Genomic DNA, 20,958 nt, shown 5'->3' on the forward strand with positions numbered 1-20,958 from the left:
CAAGTTTTGCCAGACTAAGTACTCACATGAGATTAGTACTCACCTAAGATTAGTACTCAGACTGAAAGTAGTAAGCGTCAGCATGAATCCCGCATTCTCTGGCTGTGCTTAGCAGCCCAGATACGGGAGCCGACCAAGCAGAGGTCGAATCACAACAACAACAAGAGGGCTGACAGGTTTGGAGGTTCTGGTCCCCTTGCTTTGGGTGAACGTTGGGAGTACCTGGTTGGGGATGCTTGCTTGCCTCCACTGGAAACAAGTTGGGGAAGGAAGAGGGGCCAACAGGTCTGTCCAACAGAGACCTGACGGCTTAACGTGAGGACCCACAGTTAGATGTTTTCAATGTCTGTGTGCCAAGCTGGGGCCGAAGCCTAGATATATGGGCTTTTGGGAGGCATCCTGGGTCGAAACCATATCCATAAGACGAAGAGTAGGTACAGTCTATCATGGGGTGGGGTGGGGCTGGAGGGGGATCATGATGGCGGGAATCTGAGGCATCAGATCCATACTGGAAAGCAGGGGCTCGGCTCACTTTATCTTTTTTATCAAGTCCAGGATCCCAGTCCCTGGATGGCACCTCCCACTGCCCTAGATTAACTTAATGTAGATAGCAGAAATAGTGTCTCGCAGACATGCACAGAGGGTTATCTCCTAGGTCGTTCTAGGTCTGCCAGCTTAACTGTCAGTATGAACCTTCCTATGTGCACATACACAGACAAGCAGGTAGAAAGGCCAGGAGGTATGGAGACAGAGAAAATACAAAGCCAGTTGTTAAGGCTGTCCAGGACACAGGCCCCAGAGGATTCTGGGAAAGGGCGTGAGGGGAGTCAGAAGTTCAGGTACTCTGGGACCACTGCACTTTTTCCTTCCCAGTGGAAGGCCGAGTGACGTGACCGTTGGTCTTATCACCTGTGACTCAGAGCAGCCAGGTCACACTGAGGGTGCCCTTGGCCATGCACCGAGAGAGCTTGGCCTCCCTCACTTGAAGCCTTTTTGTGAACTAATGATAAGTTTTACCAGGAAGCCGTTCACTCATGCCTTGGGCCTAGGTGATAGGGTTGGAAAGCCAGGCCGTGCCAGGAAGAGTGGGGAGCAGGCCTTGCACCCACTGTAGCTGGATCCTGGACCACTGTGTGTTGTTATAAACCTGTTCACAGGCCTTTACAACCGACACTGGGACCAGAGACTGACCCCCACAGTTGAGAGACAGGATCATCTAGAGTCTGGCTGTTGGGAGATGTGTGTTATACCCCATTGTATACCCAGCATGTATGAGGCCCACAAACACAAAGGGGAACAGAGGAGACATTCCTGAGCTCATGGTGAATCTTGCATTCATTCATTCATTCATTCATTGCTCATCAGATTACTGTATGATTATTTTGCACCATGTTTTGAACAAGCTTTGGAAAGCTTATTTATTTGTCAAGGTTTATTTTTATTAATTTGGTGTATGTGTGTGTTGTATATATGTATGTATGTATGCGCACGTGAGTCCAGGTACCTGTGGAGGCCGGAGGGCATTGAATCTTCTGGAAAAGGAGTTACAGGTGGTTGTGAGCTGCTCACTGTGAGGGTCCTGTAAGTGCAGTACACTCTTTTAACTGTTAGCTGAGATATCTTGCTCTCCCATAGAAATTTTTTTAAAAAGATTTATTTAGTTTATGTCTACGAGTACGCGGTAGTTGTACAGATGGTTGTGAGCTGAATGTGGTTGCTGGGAATTGAACTCAGGGCCTCTGCTCACTCCAGCCCTACTCGCTCCGGCCCCAAGGTTTATTTCTTATTATATGTAAGTACTGTACTGTCTTCAGACACACCAGAAGAGAGCGTCAGATCTCATTACAGATGGTTGTGAGCCACCGTGTGGTTGCTAGGAATTGGACCTCTGGAAGAGCAGTCAGTGCTCTTAACCACTGAGCCATCTCTCCAGCCCCACTGAAGTATTTTTAAACGAATGTGAGGAGATGAAGAGATGGCTCAGCAGCTAAAAGTACTTGCTGCTCTCCTAGAGGACCTGAGTCTGGTTCCCTGTACTCATGTCCGACCACATACTGCTGCCTGTAACCCTAACCAACAGGGAAGTCCACACCTTCTTCTCACTGGTATATATGCGACATACCCAGAAATAAAAATTAGAATAAATCTTTTCTTAAAGAAAAAAGAATGTCTACTCAAGGCTAAACTGGTAAGTTACAATACTGTATTGGTTACATCAATGTAGGTATGACCAAATACCTGGAAAACTAAAGAACTTGAAGACAGATTTATTTTGATAGTTTCGGGGGGCGGGGTTAGCCCATGGTTGTTGGTTCCCTGTGTGGTGGGAGTGTATAGCACAAGCTGTTGTTGCTCAGTTCCTGACAGGGCTGAGGTGGGGAATGGGACACAGGAGGAAGCCAGCACGGGATAGAGCTGCCAGTGACTCTCCCAGTAGCCTTCCTCCGGCCTTTACCCATCCCACAATAACGCCATCATATGGATCCATCAAGGGCGAATCCCTGTGTGAGGTCAGAGCCCTTAGAATCTAACCACCATCTCAGCATCACAGACAGGCATAGCAAGCGATGTGCTTCGGGAATACATCAAGTGTTCCTAATCCAATCCAGTCACTAGTCGGGATTACCCACCACAATCGCCTCTGTGCTTGTTTTTTGTTGTTGTTGTTATTGTTTTGTTTTGTTTTTTAACTGAGAAGTCTATCAAGTTCTGTGAGTCCACAGATGTGATGTGGGACAGACTTGTAGTTGAGTGTCTGCTACACAAACACGACCCGAATTCAGCCCCCAGACCCCACTTAAAGCTAGGTGCAGTGGTAGCGGGCATCTGTGTTCCTGGTGCTAAGGGAGCGGGGTGACCTGTGGACACCTGTGACTCACTGGCAGCCAGCCTAGCCAAATGGATGAGGCCCCGCTGTGGTCAGCGAGAGACCCTACCTCAAAAAATAAGGTGGAGAGTAATTCTGGAAGACAGCCTCTCCACAGGTGCATGCACATCTGCACACAGGGCTACACACCCAAAGGAACATGTATATCATACACACACATACACACACACACTCATTCTGTGCCCTTAGGAGATATTCATGCACATTCTATGATGTGAACTTTTTACTATGTAATAATTTTCATTGTAGCAAAATATCCCATCTATGTATTTCCAGTGAAATGCTGGTATCAGAAACTTCATTACTGTTAATTTAGTTCATGGACCAGTAACTATTGATATCAAGGTAGAAGTCAATGTATGGTCGTGATAGTGATTCTTGTAGAACGAGTGACATTTGATCCAGGTCTTGGAAAATAGTCTACAGGAGCAAGGAGGAGACTCGCCGAGCACCCGAAGTGCCACGGAAGCACCCAGAGCTTCTGTTTGTAGGTGCCCCTAAGACACGTGGAAGAAGAGAGTTGAAGCAGAAATGTGGCAGGTGAGGGCTTCCAGGCTTCTAAAGGGCCGTCCCAAAGGCTGCTTCCAGAAACCGCTTTTGATGGTAGATGGTACTGTGGTGATCCAGTTGAAGAAGTTGTGGGATCACAACAGGGGTTCCGGTTTTAGAATGAAAAGAAACTCACACCCAGGTCAGAGGTCAAAATGAGAAAGAGACCAGTGGGCTCTTGAGTCCTAGGAGGTCCCACTCCCTTAACCATCTCTTCTGCTAGAAAGAGATCTCGGGGTGCTGGCCTCTGCTGTGAATTCTGGGCTGTGGGGACTAGTACTGCTCACACAGTTTGCCTGCCCCACAGCATCTTATATAGTCTAAGCAGTGTTGTTGGCATAGTGACCGTGTTGAAGATGCAGTTCTCTGGAGGCCTTAATTGTTCCTTTGTAAAATAATTTTTCGGTGTCTGTTCCACACACAACAGTGTGTGGCTGTCAGTGAAGATGGGACTTGGAAAAGCAGGGTCCTCTGTGAAAGCCCCGATGGCTGCGTCCTCTAAGCATCCAGCTTTCTGCTGACTCCAGCCCCAGCAGAGGGTGGAGTCCTCAACCCTCTCTCTTTATTCAGCACTGCTCCTATTCTCCAGGTATGGTTTGCAGGAAGACAGAACAGCAGGCTGGCGGGTTTACACTGACATTCCCGTGCTTTCTCACAGCTAGGAAAGTAGGTCATTGTGTTGGAGGAGTATCTGTCAGGCCGCAGGCCGCACCTGAAACTACAGGAGGGATTTTCTTCCAGGCCCCGGAGTGCCTTGAGGGAAAATGTTCTTACAGTAAGCCTTTAATAAGTTCATCTTCAGAGTGGGCTGCAGAAGAAGAAGTCTAGCTGAGGTGGGGCTCTTTCTATATCCAGATATTAGTCACAGGAGGAAAACTCCCACTTAATAATTAAAAATAATACTGAACACCTGCTTAGCACTCTTAAGTGCTGTGTTTATCCACATCCACATATCAGAAGCTGCATCTATGATGCTCTGCCCTAGTGGAAGCAGGGGCAGGGCAGGGAGGGGCAGGGCAGGGCATCCAGAGCAGTGCCATTATTTAGGGAAGGCTGCTGCTTTTTCACGCTTGACCCTGGGGCGGCAACGTGGGGGTCAGAGCCATGGAATTCGGCAAACGTGAGCTCTGGTTCTAAGCCGAAGAGCCTCCCAAAAGCTGCTCTGTACAGCCAAGTCTCCATCGGTGAACTAGAACGATAGTTTCTCCCCGAGTTGGGGGGGGGGTGGAGAGAGAAGTGAGACTCATTAAGCCCCGGCATACACAGCCTGTCCCAGAGAAGTGCAGTCTGCAAATGAATAACTAGATAACACACTAGGATCCCTGCAGATTTCCCAGCGTGACCTTGGTGCCCTGGACTTCGTTTCTTTTTAAAGCTATCACAGTTCCCACCCAGGTTGCCCCTTTTGAACACAACCTCTCGACCTCTCGACCTCTACGACCTCTACGTTTCCTGCAGAGTTCTAGCTGCAGTCCTCTCTCTGCCCCACACCCTCCCTCGCTCTCCTGCCTCGAACTCAATCAAGGCTGTGCTCTGCCTTCACCCTTCGGAGTTGGGCTTCTGGGTGAGAGCCACCACACCCAGCTTTCCTTGTGTCTCTGAGCCAGGAATTTCACTTTCTAAAGCTCTTTCATGTCAGTGTGCATCTGTACTCTCTATTACCTACTAAGTAAAGCCTAACTCCCTTTGGGGTTTCTGTGCCCTTTGACCCTTGGTTAAATAAACCCTTCCCTTTACTTCATTTCCCATGACTGCTTCGCACAAGCTCTCTTCCTCAGTCACATCAGGCATTGGTTGAAGTCAGTATTGTCTGTGTGACTTCCATCCACATGGGTCTTCCTGCCTAAAGCACTCTACATAGTGTTTACTCTATCTAGAAGTACTCCTACATGTGCATGAACTATGGGTCGTGAGAGCCTGGACATCCATCTTCCAAAGAATGACCAAGAAAATTTGACACAGGCCCTCTTCCTCCCTTTGTTGTTACCGTTGGGCTGGTAATTGAACCCAGGGCCTCGGGCATGGTAACTAGTGCTCCGCTCCCCCATTTTATTTCTCCCTCATAATAAATCATATGACATTAGGACACCGTAGTTTTATAATTGTATCTGAGTGTTCTGATAGTGGAGTAGTTCTGTTGGAAGGTTTCACTATGCTCTGGCCCCTGAAGGACAGCAAATGGCTCTACACAGCAGCTCTGAGGACCCTCCTGCCACTGTCTCCCTTTACTTTGCTGGAATGAACAGGAGTCCTGGATAGGAAAGAACCTCCTCCCTCAGAATGCAGACTATGGAGGCAGAGCAGGCAGTCACAGTTTTTGTGTCCTCCAGTATCTGTTACAATGTGGAACAAGTGTCTCTTGGACATTTAGATGTCTTCTCCGTGACTTGGTCTTCCTTCATAGGAGATTTCGATGTTGAGATACTTTGTGTAGCTCCCGTCAACAGCTACATCCTTAGTCTTCTTTGGCTTTTATTTGGAAACAGAATGTATTCACAGCCCATAAAATGACACATGTGCAGCCCACTTAATAAAAAGGAAATATGTTTGAGATTGACACGATCACATGCAAACAAGCACACATACCATAACTTTTATTGTAAAACAAAACCACACGTTTGTTCATCACCAAAAGTGGGGTAACCTTTCACCTCCCCAAAGCCCATAGTCTCAGACAAACCATGATGAAAACCTCAGACAAACCTCAGTGGAAGGGCATACCTGACCGACACTTCTCTAAACGGTGGAGGCTCTCGGAGAACGGTGGAGGCTATCAAACAAAGACAGCCAAGAAACTGTAGGAAACACTAGGAACCTCAGGAGAAGGCAGTAATGAACAGAATGGGAACATTACTGTGTCTTGCTGTTTGTATTGGATACATTTTGACAAATGTGCCACATTGATGTTTTTAACAACAGGGGAAATTGAGTATGAGATAAATTGTAACCCTTGGTAATACTCATAACTTTTCTGTAAACCTAAAACTGTATTATATCTTCTTAAATGTTTATTTTAAACAGGGGGCTCCAGAAACTCACAACACAAGCAAAATTGAGACAGGAGGATTATGCATTTAAGGCTAGCCTTGTCTAAATAGTGAGACCTCCGTCTCCTTGGATCCCTTTCCCCTGCTCTCACCCGAAGTGCTCCAGGAGCATCTTAGGAGGAGTACACCACACCCTAGGCACCCAGGCCTGGGGCCTCAGTGTTGCAAGGACTTGTTAGTGAATGCTTAGCTCTGTGGCTGAGTCACCAGGAACTGGACCAACTCCACCCTAGAGCCACTGTTCAAACCAGAACAGTTCTCTTTCTGGTTAGCGTCAAGGTTCTGGTATTTGTAGCCCTGGGCTAGGTACACTTCTGTCTATTTTCCCTAAGTCCTTTGGCCTGGAATCCCAGAAGCCAAAATTCAGGTCTGACTCAGCCTCTCCTCATGCCCTGTATCTCTGTCAGAATCTCCAGTTCCTGGCTCTGCTTCATCCATTATTTCAGTGTTTGGTTTTGAAACATTTCAGACTTGAGGAAAATCACGCAAACCATGCATGGAATTCTCAGATACCTTTTACCCAGCTTCTCCAGAGATTAATGTCACGTGTGTCTCGTGATGGTGGAGGTAGCATCCACGTTGACCCATCCGGTCATCTTTCGCCTTAAATTCCACCAATTTTCCCATCAGTCATTGTCCTGTGCAGATTTCACACAGCTCTTAACCTCCCCCTCCCTCAGTCCTAATAGTTCCTCAGAGTCTCTTGAAGCCTGCTGGCCTGAGAGGTATTTTGTACCTTTGTGGTTTGGGCATTCTGGTTTGGGCACGATTGGATGGAAGCCTCACTTTTTTTTTTTTTTTTTGCTAAGAGGCCACAGAAGTGCCATTCTCTTCCCAGGTTATCATATTAAGACACACAGACAGCCGTGATGCTGGTTGGTGCATCTTGTCACTGCGGACGGCACATAACAGAGTCTGTGCTCAGTCCATTGTAAAGCTTCTGCCTTCCCCTCCGAGGTAAGTGTGTGATGGAGAAGTACTGTGGACCATGCCGGTGTCTCACTTTTCATTATCCTTCTGCTCACTGAGCTCAGCATCTGGCCTCACGGCCATTTCCACAGTGTTTGCCTGATGGTGAGTTTTCTATTTTCACCACTCAGTTCTCATGTGTTAACTGGAATACTTTGCTAGAAAAACATCTGATGGAGAATTCTCTTATTAATAGTCATAGTAACCACGATATCAATTATAATTACCATAATACCCAACATTCTTGCAACATGTCTGGTGCTGAGCTAAATATCCTGCTTTTCATCCAACCTTAAGGATCAGCTGTGTGTTTCTGGCCAGGCCTTCTAGCCTGTCCTCATGGCTTGAAGAGCCCTGTTCTGGAACACAGCTTGCCCTCCTGGTTATTCTCCATGTCCTGTGCTCTCTCTCCTACAATGGGCCTCTGGTCTCTTGGCCCGAATCTCCCTGTGTGTAATGCCTGTTACCTGAGAATTGCTCAAAAGCTGAGTGCTGTGAGCAACACAGCTTGTGGCCCAGGTCTTTCCCACCCTGGCTCATGTCCTCCATCCACCATGTGTGCCTGGCCCATAGGAAGCTCAGGACACAAAAAGCACTGGGCTGTTTAGAGAGGTGCTGCTGCAGCTAAGCCTGGAACCTGAACTCCACTTCTATTGCTCTTTACAAACAGGCCAGTAGGACATGGTGGTGCGCGCACACCTTTGATCCTAGCAGCTGAGAGGCCCTGGTAGGAGGAACTTTTAGCTATAGAGGCTTGCCTGGTCTAAATAGGAAGTTGCAAGGCTGTAGAGACAGAATCCAGTGTGGGTGTTTTGTTTTGTTTTGTTTTGTTTTAAAGGTAAATTACACAGTGACTTTGGACACTCCCCTACATGCTAAGGTCTTACCTTTTGGACACAAGCAAATTAATCATAAAATCCTTCACATGGTTACAAGGGCTATGAAAACATTGCAGTGGGTAGAAGCCGGTTAGGAAAGGCATCAGCGGGAAGATAATCGTTGAAGGAGACTGAAGTGGAGAAACAGTAGAGGCAGTGGCAGGATCTGTGGATGCAGTCCTACAGAGGCTGAGGGACTGAGGCGTGTGGCTTGGCACCCTTAAGGAGCACAAGGGCTTCCTATGGCCTAGAGTGTGGTTGCAGAATTCAGGTGCTTGACAGGCAACACTCAAAGCTCGCTCTATCTATCTATCTATCTATCTATCTATCTATCTATCTATCTATCTATCTATCTAGGACTTTTTTTTGAGACAGGGTTTCTCTGTAGCCCTGGCTGCCCTGGAACTCACTCTGTAGACCAGGGTGACCTTGTGAACTCAAAAGAAATCCACCTGCCTCTGCCTCCCGAGTGCTAGGATTAAAGGTTTGCACCACCATGTCCACCCAGCTTCACTCAGAGCTTCTTGACACAGGAAAATATCCAACTTTATGCTTCAAATTTGACCTAATTTTCTCAGATAGCTGGGGGGGGAAAAAAAAAAAGACAGCTGGGATTACAAGAAAAGAATTAGCACATTCCCCCAGGATCAGGGAGTATCATGTGCAAACCAAAGAAGCGAAAGAAGACGCTGGAAATGTTCTCCAGGGTTGGTGGGAGTCACTCAGTCCCCAAGTCAGGCATCCTCTCCCTGGAGTAGATGCCAAGCCCCTGCAGTAGAAAACCCATCAGTGCCCTCAGGGGCAATATTTTAGATGCTGTAACATCTGAAACAAGATGTTGTCCTGGGCTCTGCTCTCAGTCCCTGGCGTCTTGTTACTGTAACCTTAGTAAGAGGTGATGGGAATCGACTGTCCATGAGATACACCTGTGGAGTGATGTCATGAACAATTGGGATTCTTGTGCTGTGGTAGCAGAATCCATGTTGTGAGTTGTTGATGCCTTTCTGAATGTGCTGAACCTTTTGCTGTGATAATACGTCCTGGGAGCTGAGGGCTCCTGTTCCCACCTACATCTTTATGTTCTACATGAGATGTGTCTTTGTTGAAACCTAAAGCTTGGTGACCTGTTATTAAATGAAGGACTTCGCCCTTTAAATGAAGGCGAGACACATACCCTTGTAAAAGGAGCCCAAAGAACTCCTCTGGCCTTTCCTGCTGTGCAGGGGCACAGCCTGGAAGAGCCCACACCAGAGTCCGGCCCTACTGGCATCCGGACCTGAGGCTCTGGCCTTTGGGACTGAGGAAAGTTTGTTGGGTTAAGCCACAGACTGTATCATTTGCTGTAGCAGCCCCTGTCTCCTCCTCATCTCTCACTGCTCTTGTCTCAGAGGGAGCCAAATAGTCTTGGCACCAGTAATGGTAGGGGGGTACAAGAGGAGATGCTTGGAAGACATCTCGGAGGAGCAGGGACACGCGATTCTTGTTTATCTGTTGAGTGTCTGCTTTCAGAACTCAGGAGGCTCCACATACCCTTTCTCTAAATATTGTTTTTGGGCAGGTCTGCTAGCCTTGAATTAATTAGGAGGTTTTTTTTGTTTTGTTTTTGTTTTTTTTGTTTTAAAGATTTATTTATTTATTATATGTAAGTACTCTGTAGCTGTCTTCAGACACTCCAGAAGAGGGCGTCAGATCTTGTTATGGATGGTTGTGAACCACCATGTGGTTGCTGGGATTTGAACTCCGGACCTTCAGAAGAGCAATCGGGTGCTCTTACCCACTGAGCCATCTCACCAGCCCTAATTAGGAGTTTTTAAAAAACGCATTTTCTGTTGGATTTAGAAAAATGAATAGTCATTGATAGTGATAAGGCTGAGCAAGGGTTGGTTGGCTCATGCCTCTCATTCTCATGATTGAGAAACTAAGGCAAAAGGATAATGAAGTCAGTGCCAGCCTGGGCTACTTTGTAAATTACAGGAAAGCCTGGACTACACAGTGGTCCTAATGTGACCAAACCAAACCAGCTAGTAACCACAGCAAGAAAAAGAATTTTCTAGAAGTGAATTGAGAACAAAGTAAACCAAGGAGATAAAGTTAATGTGCATTTCCAGCACAATATTAACTAAGTGGAATTATATAAAAAATTAATGGTGTTATATGTTTACTATTTGTGTGCAAGTGGTATAAATATGCGTATAAGGGCATTCTAACTAATCACATATCCTATAGGTGAGGGAATCAATTCACTTAAATGGCCCAAGAGGTCCTGTTAAAAGAAAAACAATTCATTCTCCAGTAACAGGTGTCCTCAGATTGTCCTCCCTGGGACCCAAGTGTGTCTACAGATAAAGATCTCTTATAAAGAGAACCCCTAAGAGCTCCCCCACACCCCCTCCATTCATGAGGCTCTTAGTCAGCAGTTTCATGGGCTGTGTGCTTGCCTGGGCACAGAGGTACACTGGGTAACTAAGAGATTGCATGTTGATCCTATAGTGGCAATTTTTGACAAATGATTATTATGTATTTTTAAAAGGATAACAATATGCTTAGAGCACAGGGTAAACTTTTATATGCTACCAAAAATAGGTAGGCCCGGTATATCCATAGAGTAACTTCTGTAAGCTGACATTTAAGTGCATTTTATTTTATTGTAAGACCTGGCAGAGTTAGTATGTTTTCTTCAACTGATTGTTTAAACAGATTACTTGAGGTTATTTGTTAGATACTCTGTGCGCATGCACACACACACATATACACACACCAGCCTACATTTGCAGCCAGTAGCTCTGAGCAAGCAGGGGAAAGAAAGGGTGAGTGGAGGTGTGATGGGTTTACACAGAGAGAGTGCACCTACCCATTCTATTTCAGCTTAATTTAGTTCCTAGTTTTCTGTGTGAACAGGCTTTACTTTTGTGGTTTTAACTATAAAATATGTCTATCTACAGGTTTCTATTTATAGATGACACAATTCATTTTATGTCACAGTTGGGCTTCTAAAGAGCTGGTGAGACCTTGATCTTCTGTAAGCTAAATTATTTTTAGAAATCTTTGAAAGAGTACTACAAACGTACAAAAGTGAATAATCATGCCGTATTCTTTTATGGTTCTAGCGACCTCGTGTGTGTCTATCTCTGTGTGAGTGTATGTGTATGTGTGTGTGTGTATATATGTGTGTATGTGTGAGTGTATATGTGTGTGTATGTATGCATGTGAGTGTGTGTGTATGTAAGTGTGTATGTGTGAGAGAGAGTGTGTGTGTATGTGTGTGTGTGTTTGTGTATGAGTGTGTGTTAAGCACTGTGCATCAGTGTATGATGGTAAGGCTCAGGATAGTGTGTCTCCAAGCGTACTAATCTAGAATGTCACTCAGCTTTATGGCTGTAGCTTGCCCGTGGGAAGTAGGGGGAAACAAAAGCTGTATCAGCAGACGTATTAAATGCACTTCAGAGCGTAGCCGTTACATCTCCAAGCGACCAGTATTAAAAACAGTATGGTCTACCGTGGTCTTAATGTACTGTTACTGTAGTCTACTGATGCCTTTTTCTAATAGAGCGGCATAATGTGCACATCCATCAACCCGTGACTGTGATGGATATGCCAGGCGGTCAGCTTTTACAGGAAACGTTTATGTGGGCTCATGGTTTCAGGTTTCCAGCTATTGGTGTTTGGCCTTGTGCTAGACCAGTGGCCGCTCTCTGTATCACGGAGCATGTGGTAGGAACTGCCATCCACCTCTGCTATGAAACCAGAAGGGAGGAGGACAAAGGCAGAAGCCACGGTGATCCCTCCCCTGGAAGACCTCGAGTGACCCAGCTGCCTTCCTCCAGGGTCAGTCCCCTTCCCTCAGTTGTGTATCTGATGATATGTGGGTCTTGAGGTGAGGGTGTACTTTAGATCCAAAGGAAAGAATGAGATTTAGGTTTCCTGACTACCTGCTCTGCTTAGCCCCTGACCCAAATCTGTGTCTCACACGCTCTGTTATAAGTGTGCGGCCACCAGGGGTAAACATTCAGGGCCTGAGACAGAGGTCAGGATGTGGAGATAGGCTAGTCTTTGGATCAGAAAGAGACCTTAGAAATCCTGCTGTCCAGGGCTGATGAGGTGGTTCAGCGGATGAAAGCAGTTAGACCAAGCCTTATGACCTGACTTTAGTCCCCAGGAGCTACCTGGTAAAAGTAATGAGTGAGCTTGAGGTTGTCCTCTGACCTTTACGCGTACCATGCAGTACCATGAGAGTAATGTCATTACCTTATACAAAGGGGGCAGAGATCCACGCTGTCGTGGGCCTGGCCCAAGGCCCTGAGCTCTGCACTGAGCAGGATCTAGAATGCAGGGCCGGGACCCTTGACACAGTTTGTAAGTACATTCCCTGGGACTTAGAAAGAGAAGGCTGGAGACTCAAGGGTGTGAGGGTGGCCAAGCCAGGCATGGGGAGATCAAGTTTTCCAGTCCCAAGGACATTCCACAAACAGGAAATTACCATGTCACACTAATGATGGGAATTACCATCTCCACTTAATGAATACCTACCGTCTACTTGACGGTGGGCTGGGTATTGGGTTTTAAGAGGTGGGGACTAATAGGGGATGACTGGTCTGTTCAGAGTGACCTGGTTTGCCCCTGCCTGCCTTAGCAATCTCTCCTTGGATTTCTGTGGTGTCATGTTGTCAAGCCCAAGTCACAGGGGCTGTGCAAACACAGACGAGAGAGGAGCAACCTGTGTGCGCCGGATGCAGGGAAGGACAGCATGGATCCGGCCACCTCTCCTGGCACAAGTAATAACAGAAGGCATTGCCAACCCAGCTTCCATAGCTGCCCCTGAGAGATTGTGGTTCAGGGCCCACGAGTAACTAATACTGGCAGGAGATTATGCTGGGCTCCTACAAACCTTTAAACTCTTAGCAGGAGCCAGCAAATAGCCATTGATACAATGCGTTCACTGTAGCAAAGTCTGTTGATATGATGGAAATGAGACCACTCCAAACATTTAGCAAATCTGAAACAGTTCACAGGAGGAAAGCCAGAGGAGTGGCCGACAAACACAAAGCCCGAGGAGGGGCATTTGGGATCTAGGGTGAGTATGCTTGCTTAGCATACAAGAAACTTCAGGTTCCATTTCCAATGCCAGATGCGTCAGACTGGTGGGGCGAGCCTATAATCGCAGCATTGCCTGTGGAAGCGAAGGCTGGAAGGTCCTAGTCGGCTGCACTCTGGAGGACTGCAGAGATGAAGGAGGGAAGGAGGGAGGGAGGGAGGATGAGTTGGGGGTAGGATTGTGCCTCACAGTGAGAAGAGGAGGGGACCTGAACATTATTCACTAAGCATCTTGGAGTTTTTTTAGTTTTTTTCCCAATTCTCACACACTATTAAGAGAACACCTCCCTCCTATGTGTCAGGAGCTCAGACTGAAGCTGAATCTGGCAGGCCATTAGCTGTGGATCACACAGGCAGTAAATGCCTTCAGACCTGGATACCCTCAACCCAGAGTCAAGCAGAAGACCCAGTCTCTAGCTCCTCCAGGAAGCCACCAGAACCCTGCAGAGATGTCAGTGTTTCAGAATGACCCCGGGAACTTTATTGTTCCTTATGAAAAAAATTACTTTTAATAAATAAGTATCCTGAGGTAAACGGATACACCATCGTGCTCACCTGTTCTAAACACAGAACTCCTCAGAGCCCTTTTAGGAGGCCTGCTTCCTGTGGTTGAAGTGTTTATAGAGGCTGGAAAGTCTCAGGTGGAGGAACACTTGAAGTGACTTAGACCTGGAGAGTTCATACCCAAGGTCTTTGCTTAAACACACATAGATATCAGGGGCTCTAACTAACTGCTCATCTTGGCTTAACTTGTAACCAACAGGTAAGCTACTTTGAATATACCGGAGGCCCCACTTGTGGCTGCATAGAATTGCTGAGAAGCTGTGGGAACCGCTTGTCCACCCACATACCAGCACACACCCTCAGCTAACAAGGCGGCACCTCTTGGGGTGAAGCCTAGTGTTGGGTGATCTTAGGGTGCAGATGCACCCAAAGTTTCCTCCCTGGCTGAGAAGTTCAGATACACTTGAGGGTCGTGGAAAGCCAAAGATTCACACTTAACTCTGTTCTGTCAGCTGTCCCCAGCTCCTGCCCTTCGATATTCTCTGTGGGCCCTCGTGGGGAATCGGCCACAGCCAAGTTCCGTCTAGTCTGCCAGCTGCCGTGGCTGTCCCATGTCCAGCTCTTTCAAGACATCCCAGGCAGTGCTGGCAGCTGGCCAGAGGGTTTGTTTCATGACTTTATAATCAGATAAACTTCGTTTGGATCTAATCTGTGTCTACCGGACATTTCTGCCGAGCTTTAGGGCTGAAAGGCCCTGAGAAGAAGGATCGTAAACCTCGCCTCCATACCGATCAGCTCTGCTCTCAGGACAGCGAGCCCACCGGGGTCAGAAAGTCTCGCAGACTTGTTTTTCTTGTGCGAGTCGCTGTACCAGAATATCCGTTCTCATTTTCCCTCCACGTACTCTGCTAGAGACAGCTGATGATCATGTAGTGGAAATCCAGCCTGCAGACTGGATGTCAGGGCAGATACCCCGGGGACCCCACAAGCCTCCGTTTCTTAGTCCATAAAATAAAACCAATTTCTATTTACAATGTCACTGTAGAAATGCAGCCAGGAGAGCAAGAAGGAGCTGACGATGGAGGTCAGTTGGTAGAGTGTTTGCTCAGCTGACACTGGGCCCTGAGATCAACAGTACCACAAAAACCTGGGGGTGGGGTAGGGGGAGGGTATACCCTGTAATCCTGGCATTTAGGAGGCAGAGGCAGGAGGATCAGAAGTTGAGAGTCATTCTTGGTTACACAATGAGTTCCAGGCCAGTCTGAGATCCATGAGAGTTGTCTTTAAAAAAAAAAAAAAAGTATGTATGTGTGATAATGCCTTACACTACATATTTATTCTACATGCTAGGAAGGTACTAGATCCTGGAAAAGCATCCGTGAATGTCATGACCCTAACCCTGCAGAAGTTGAGTTAGTGAAAACCAAGTAATTGTAAAAATCAGTGAGGAAGGGCAGATGTGCCCTTGATGGTCTGGGAGCATCAAGGAAGTGTTAGAACAGTTGCTGGTCCAGAGATCAGGGGATGTTTCCCATGGGTACTGATGGCAGAAGCAGGAACAGACAGGACGGAGGCCAGTAGAGGAGAACGGTGGAGTGCTTTCTTCAGCCCTCTCTTTCCTTTGGGAGGTGTGGCTTTATTTTTGGATTGGATAGAACTCAGGGTAAGGAGAGGAAATCCCAGTGTCTTAGTTAGGGTTTTACTGCTGTGAACAGACACCATGACCGAGGCAACTCTTATAAGGACAACATTTAATTGGGGCTGACTACAGGTTCAGAGTTCAGTTCATGATCATCAAGGCAGGAGCATGGCAGCATCCAGACAGACAGAGCTGAGAGTTTAACATCTTCATTTGAAGGCTGCTAGTGGAAGACTGACTTCCAGGCAGTGAGACTAAGGGTCTTAAAGCCCACACCCATAGAGACACACCTACTCCAACAAGGCCACACCTTCTAATAGTGCCCCTCCCTGGGCCGAGCATCTACAAACCATCACACCTAGTAAAAGAGCCACCTGTTTCATATGCCTAATTCTGTGTTGGTGCCTGGGATAAGGAAGAGAGATGAGGTTGAACAGTTTATGCACATGAGAAACCTGTCGTTAAATTAACACGTCTAAGTCGAGCCCACTCTGTGCTCAGTATTCGAGTGGATGTTGAATCACAGGGTCCTCGCCTGTCAAAGGCTGCCTGTCCTCTAACAGCTGTGGAGGGAACCAGGGATGGTCCACCAATCATACAGAGCCCTGGCCAGAGATTCTGTGGAGTTCCGGGTTTGTCCCAGCATTAGCACTGCGGTCAGAGGTACCCTTTGGCCGCTGGGGGAGGGTCTTTCCTCACCCCATTTCCTCTGTAGTCTCTGTCCTTGAAATCAAGACTCTCAAAGATAAGTATCGAAAGCCAGTTCCAGCCCTTCTGAGATGAGTGAAGGCAGGAGGGGTAGGGAGCAGGCGCCCAGAGATCTTGCACTGAACGCTTTCCTGCTACAAACCCATCCAGTGCAATGGCCCACAGCCTTACTAATGGTGTGATCCTTTGGTACAGTCCCTCATGTTATGGTAACCCTCAGCCACAGGATTATTGTGTTGCTACTTCATAGCTGGGATTTTGCTACTGTTACAAATCCTGGTGCACATAGGCAGCCCCGGGGGTTGAGAACCATTGGTTAAGTGTCTGCTAGGCTGGCTAGTTCTGTGCGCTATGGATTACTAGATCAGTGAAACACCATAAAAAGCCCATATGGGCTTCTAAAGTTAGAACAGTAGGGAGACACTCCTCGTCCCTCAACCATAATGGGAGTTAGGAGGCCTGCCTGCTGTTCCCGCCTGTGGAAGCCACAGACCAGGAATCTCCACAGAGTAAACTGGCTAGCTAGTAAGCTATAGGTTCATGCGAGAGAGAGCTCGGGTATGATACCCGGTATAAACCCTGCACCCATAAATGCACATGTGACCCTGAATACACATACGTATACCGTGCATTCATGCAAGGCAATGTGAGCATGAGGGGTCTGTCAACGAGTGGCACTGACCAGCAGTCTGCGGGGCTCCCCTTGGCTGTGTGAGTCCTGGTGTTGGTTGGCTGCATCCTATGCCCTGTGAGCACAGGGGATGTGCTCAGTGAAGAGAGCGATCCACCTGGACAACAAGATGACCCAGTTTCAGTTCCTCCTTTGCCACTTGCTCACTGGCTGCTGGGCCTCGTGCCAGCCCTCCTCACCGGGCCATAGCTTCCTATAAATGAAGATGCAGTTTCAGTTGCGTGTGAAGGTCTCTCGGTACATCCTGATGACTTATCTCTCTGTGTCATTGCTGACCCCCAGCTGCCGTGGCCGCTGTCTTCCCTACTTCCGGTTCCACTTGCCCCACCTTTTTCTTTCAAAACAAGCCTCGGTGGGCCTGGAGTGATTCCTTGGTGCCAAGCTGGGCGACCAGATAGACGGAGTAAACATGAGCTAAGGTCACCTGGAACGCACGGCCGTCGCCAGAAAATGTTTATAAAAGAATCTGATGTCGCGGGTTAGAGCGAAACATCCCAGCTGTTGTCTTATGCTTATTCCGTGGCTCTTTGTGTCTTACGTTTCCGTTTGGAGGAATGCAATATGATCTTGGGAGCACTTGGGCCTCTGTTTTCTTTCTTTCACCGGGGCCACACAGACTTTGGAACAAGCCAGCATGGCCGCAGGCTTCTCTGTCTCGTGGCTGGCACCTTGTTGGGGTAGAACAAGAGAGAGGTGGCGGTATGTAGCCTGAAGTCCTCCTGCGCTTATAACTGACTTGAGGTCCAGGATTTATCGACAGTAATTAAAAGCATTTAGAGGTGTGATGCAGGGGTGCAGAGGAGCAGTCTGTGGAAGTGGCCACCGAGGCGCAGAGGTAGAAACTTTAGTAGACAAGCTGCCCAGATCAGGCTGGCTGGGTACCTGATTTCCAAGCTTGGCATCCCACAGCTGTGGATCACTGGGTGCTACCCATTCTCAGAGTTGCCGTAAACCAGTTTAACCCAAACTCAGGCAGCCTCTTGGTGTGGGTCCTAGGAGTTTGGCTCCCTTGGTAAACTACTATGGCTGCTAAGGAACGAGTAGGCTGTGGTCATCAGGATCCAGAATAAAACGACTTTTTCTAGAGGGCTGTGTTTGTGACTGTCGAGGGGAGCAGTTAGCTTCTGCTTGCATAGGCCCTTAGCAGGCCCCAGATCATATTTTCACCGTGTAGTTAAGTGTTGTATTAGCATTGTGGAAGTCACATACGGGGCTTAGGTGCTGGGGCCTGAGCGCCACGTGCACATGCCTGGATTAGTAAGATCTTTACCCTTGCCATGTCCATTACGGATATGGAAAGACGGGGACAGAGTTGGTGTCTTAGTCAGGGTTTCTATCCCTGCACAAAACATCAGGACCAAGAAGCAAGTTGGGGAGGAAAGGGTTTATCCAGCTTACACTTCCATACTGCTGTTCATCACCAAGGAAGTCAGGACTGGAACTCAAGCAGGTCAGGAAGCAGGAGCTGATGCAGAGGCCATGGAGGGATGTTTTTTACTGACTTGCTTCTCCTGGCTTGCTCAGCCTGCTTTCTTACAGAACCAAGACTACCAGCCCAGAGATGGCACCACCCACAAGGGGACCTCCCACCTTGATCACTAATTGAGAAAATGCCTTACAGCTGGATCTCCTGGAGGCATTTCCCCAACTGAAGCTCCTTTCTCTGTGATAACTCCAGCCTGTGTCAAGTTAACACAAAACTAGCCAGTACAGTTGGTAACCTAGCTTAAGCTACTCAGCTTACAAATGTCAGATCTAGGATTAGTCCTTGGACAGTGCATTTGTCCCCTGAGCCATTGTGCCATAGACAACCATTACACTCTTCTGACCTCAGAGAAGTGGAGGTAGGATGTAGACAGCACTGAGAAGACCAAGGTAGTACCCTTCAAGCCATCCCTAGCCCATAAATCATCTGGTACCTATATTGACTCCAGGTGATTTCATTTGGTTCTTGCCGGCATGCTACCTGGGCCCCGTCTGCCACTCCTGCAGTGACCAAGTCTGGGGACCTAGCATGTCAGAACTGCAAGGACAGATGTGACACCTTAACAGTGTGACTTAAATAGAAAGCACTTGTTTTTATTATTGGTAGACCTGTGTGTGCATCTCAGCACACTTCTGTCACAGGACGAATTCTCCCTTCTCACTGATATCACAGGGAACTTACAGGGTTTAAGACTGAAATAAGATGGTGTCCTGCACTGTACTGTACTGTTAGCCCTGTGGGTCATCTTCCACCCATAGCTGCCCTTTTCATATATTGAAAATTGAAATAACTCATTCTAAAAGAATGGTAGTTTGAAATGTTGGGTTGTGAGACTGAGGAAGAATTTGTGTGGAGAGTGTCATGATGCCCTGTGGATTTCTCTCTGCTTCAGAAAGCTGCAGCCCCTACCTCACACACCCTCTCCTCCCATGGCACATCAAACATCCGGGAGAAACTTTCTGTGGGATCAGAATCCCATTTCCATGTACTAAATTGTCGGTGATATTTGCGTTGTTTAAGAAATCACTCACGGGCCAAGGTGTCTTGAGCGGTTTGGTTTTCCAGAGGACTTGGGTTCAGGTCCCAGCATCCTTGTGACAGCTCACAACTGTCGGTAACTGGAGTTCTAAGTAAGTGAATGGTTTCTCCTCACCTCTGCAGGTAATAGTCATGCACATAGTACATAAATATGCATGCAGACAAAATACTCATACACATTTAGATGGATGAATGGATAGATGATGATTGATAGATAGATAGATAGATAGATAGATAGATAGATAGATAGATAGATAATCATAAGAGGGAAAACGCCCAGAATTTCTTGGATGCCTTTTGACTATCTTCCCAAGAATTTGGTGGAGAGTGGTCAACTATCCACTCTCAAATAAGACGAAGCAAATTGTTAAGCCACATCTGTCTTGAATCTATCAACTGTAAAAAGATAGAAGACCGGAGGTAAGAACCCCAATCCACATTCAGAACCAATGAGGAAGGTAAAAGGTCGACTGATTGTTAGCCACCCTCCCGCCATTTTAAACCCTGATGATACTTTCTGTAGACTGGACCTTTTGGACTTAAGTACCCTTTCCCTGGCTCAGCAGGGCAGCAGACCTGGCAGGCTACCAACAGGGAGAGCCACCTACACCCCTCAGGCAACACAAAGTCCACAGGCAGGGAGGGCCTCCTTAGCCCTGCCTAGTTAGTGAAGAGGGGTGGGCAGAGAAGCAGCTGGGTGGATTCCTTTAGGGATAGCCCAGGTGAGAGATAACAGCCCTGCCTCAGGTCTCTCTCCCAGGGGATCGAAGAGCCCTGTTAAGTCCCACTCACAGATTCAGCCAGGGCTGGGAGCATGCTTCCTGGCCACAGACATCCCCTCCCCGGATGCTTACACTGCCATGCTCCAAGCCCCTTTTAATAATTAATCCCTGTGTGGCTAAACCACGAGAGGAAATATTGCCTTTCCTAAAAACGCCTAGACTGGTCTGCTGCTGGTCATCTGTAGGTGACCAGGACAACCCAGAGGTGGATTTTACACTAAACACACGCAGAGTAAATTGCATGGCACCCATCAGCCAGGAGAGGAGCAAGCTCTTCCCGGCTGCTGAAAAGCATAGATGTCAGCTGCTGTCATCGCCCAAGCCAGTTCATGACGCCCGGTATTGCTGACACTGACAGCTCAGCTTTGGAAGTTACTGTGTGTAACCAACAGGACCACACAGGCACCCGCCCCCACCTCCGCTGTTCTTGGCATCTGAGTCCTGTCTCAGGACCACAGTCTGACAGGACAGCCACTGGTTGTGTATCTGCCTGGGCTTTTGGCTGATGGTCTCAGCCAAACCTTGGTTTGCTAGCTGCTTGCTACCCAGGACCAAGGGCTGACTCTCGTGAGGAAAACCTGTCTGTATTGTGCCAGGTTGTGCTACTTGCTGTCTTCAGGTGGGCTCTGGGTTTAGACCACACACAAGCACAAGCATCTGTGGCAGGCCCTTGGTTAGAGCTCCCCCCA

At 47.7% G+C, this 20,958-nt stretch overlaps 1 protein-coding gene across 5 annotated transcripts in view; it reads left to right on the forward strand.

The window, feature by feature from the left end:
- The window catches only part of Lrrc8d (leucine rich repeat containing 8 VRAC subunit D), a 109,358-nt gene that overhangs the window by 67,453 nt on the left and 20,947 nt on the right, over positions 1-20,958 (forward strand). The window lies entirely within an intron of this gene.

This window comes from Mus pahari, chromosome 13 (assembly GCF_900095145.1).
Source record: "Mus pahari chromosome 13, PAHARI_EIJ_v1.1, whole genome shotgun sequence".
Taxonomy (NCBI): domain Eukaryota; kingdom Metazoa; phylum Chordata; class Mammalia; order Rodentia; family Muridae; genus Mus; species Mus pahari.